This window comes from Triticum dicoccoides, chromosome 7B (assembly GCF_002162155.2).
Source record: "Triticum dicoccoides isolate Atlit2015 ecotype Zavitan chromosome 7B, WEW_v2.0, whole genome shotgun sequence".
NCBI classification, from domain to species: domain Eukaryota; kingdom Viridiplantae; phylum Streptophyta; class Magnoliopsida; order Poales; family Poaceae; genus Triticum; species Triticum dicoccoides.
This window is the reverse complement of record NC_041393.1, coordinates 764,818,696-764,821,412: the sequence shown is the minus strand read 5'-3', so window position 1 is coordinate 764,821,412 and position 2,717 is coordinate 764,818,696.

The following is a 2,717-nucleotide window of genomic DNA, read 5'->3' as shown; positions in this document are numbered from 1 at the left end:
CTTTGAGAGAAATTTTAATAGCTTCCTCTTCTGATTTTTGCAGACTGATATAAATACCAAAGAGTCTCAAATCGCCGATCTTCAAGAAAACATCAAGTCCCAGCAAGAAGAAACCTCTAAAGCCAAAGAGGAGCTAAAAGGCGCTTTGACAGCCATGGAAGAACTGAAAGATGGCTTCAAGACTGAACGCACCAACTGGGAAACCGAAAGGGCTGCTTCGTTGAAGGGGGCTGAAGATGCCGAAGCAACTCTTAAACCGGTGGAGGAAGAGCTGACTGCGCTGAAACATCAAGTGAATGCTATGACGACTGCAGTTTTTGGTAAGTACTTTATAATATCCTGTTCTGAAGTATCTTCAACTCTGCCGGTTTAACATTTTAGCTTCAAAACCATTTCAGGTAATCGCATAGCTTATCTAGGCGCAGACATGCGGATGAAGTTGAAGGCAGCATACACATTGATTGAGCAATTGTATATTGGTGCACAACGAGTCATCTCTGCAGCTTCATACAACAAACCGGCACCTACCTTGATCAAGCATACCTTGGCCAGGCTCTCAATGACTCCTGCTCAAATAGAGGAGGTGAAGCGATCGGCTGCGAGAGCGGGCGCTTTGCTAGCGCTGACTTGTGCCAAATCATGGATAGCTGACCTGGATCCAGTTGACATCGCCAAGGGCTATCCGGTTGAACAAGAAAACGGATCAGCATTCGATAATGAAGCCCTCAAGGCCTTGACCAAGGAGATGCGTCCGGTAGCAAGTCAGTTGGCTGATGAGGTGAATTTGACTTCGCATCGGTCCTTCTATGATGCCAACAACCATCGAGTTGACACTGCTGTGAACGAAGTGCAGAATCTTATTCCGCCAATTCGTAAGCACACTTATGCCCTTGATATTGAACCATCCAATCTGATAAGTGACAAGGATGTCTTTGAAGCTTTAACCCGGATTGACTGGACCACTGTTGACTTCCAGCCACTGGGTGGGGAGGTGGAGGTTGAACAGACGCCTGAGGATCCGTCAACATCACGTCAACCTCGTGATGAGTCTTGATCTGGTGATATGGTTATTGTCACAGACTTTGTTCTGTGTAAAAACAATCATTATTTTGGGCCTCAAAGCGCCTTGTAATAGGCTAGTTAAAATACTTTGCTCTGTTGCACTGATGCATGACGTTTGTTGATCCGCCATGATATTTGCTGTGCTTGATTACACTTTGATAATTTTCATGCGATTCTGATATCTGCATAAAAAGAATTGTCCTGGCGGTTTACCGCCAGACGGGTCATAATGCCCAAGATCAAGCCTGGCTGATAACCAGAGCTGAATAAATATTAGAGTATGAAATAAATCATACCTGTTGATATGAAATCACTTAGTTGGTTTACCAACTTCAATTGTAGTAAGGGTGAAGACCCAAATCGTGAGTATTAATAACTCCCACCATGCAGTGCTGGTGTGTAATAAGTCATGCTGGGTTACGATGAACACCAGATGATCAAACTGGCGACCTATAGTCAAAGCCAGACCGGGTTTTATAACACCGGTTTGATAATTAATACGGTCAGACAACTTGTAGTTGAAAGCCAGGCCGGGTTAACAAACACCGGGTTAGTATGATGACTGGAAAGCCATACCGGGTCAATAGACACCGGTTCAACATAAAATTCGTCAAAAGAGAAAAAAATCTTTGACAAAGGCAAATAAAAACGTGTAGTCGAGGCTTTTCAAGGGCTGCCAGGCCCAAATTCGAGGCTTTTCATGGGCTGCCAGGCTGCTGAGTTAAACCATTTTGCAAAGCATTTTAAGATGGACCTCCAACTAACCAATCGTCGTTTTAACTTTGACAAGTTCAGGGTCTGTATAAGATTGACTTGTCAAACGTTCGGCGGGTCATGCTAGGATTACCTGGATAGGAGTGGCTTACTTGATGAAGGCAGGTTAACCCGGGGTTTTAGGTGAATACACCAGGCTTCCAAGCCGTGGGTCGATACCCAATTACAAGGGTCCTTTCAAACTCTTTGTTACTTTACACAAAGAGCCCCCAAGTAACTTTGTGAGCTGTCCTCAATGGGTGCCTATGGTTGAGTTGTGCATCGCATCCAGACTCTCTTTGGCCCCTTGGGTGTGAAGCTCCCTAGCTGTATTGTGGCATGATAGCCGGTTTAACAAGTAGTATTCCGCTTTGCCAGCTGAAGCCCCCATGTAACTCAAAAGATATTTGAGAAAAAACAGCAGAGGCCCTGCTTATAGCAAGGATGCCGGTTTATTATATTGATCATAATACATACATTGTCGAAATATGTACATAAGAGAAGCCTATGGTTCAAGTATAGTAAGGCCGAAGGAGAGGTATGTCCCACGGCCGCCGGGTCTCCTCCTCAGAACTGCGTGAGTTGTCTTGAACGTCAATGAGGTAGTATGATCCATTGTGCAGATTCTTGCTGACCACAAAGGGTCCTTCCCAAGGTGGGGATAACTTGTGCATATCGGTCTGATCCTGGATGAGCCGGAGCACCAAGTCGCCTTCTTGAAAGGTTCTTGTTTTCACCTGGCGGCTGTGTGCCGCAGGTCTTGCTGATAAACCGCCGAACAAGCCAAAGCCATGTCCCGTTTTTCATCTAATAGGTCCAACGTCTCCTGGCGTGATTGCTCATTGTCTGCTTCAACATAATTGGCAACCCGGGGTGAATCATGACGAATATCACTTGGGAGG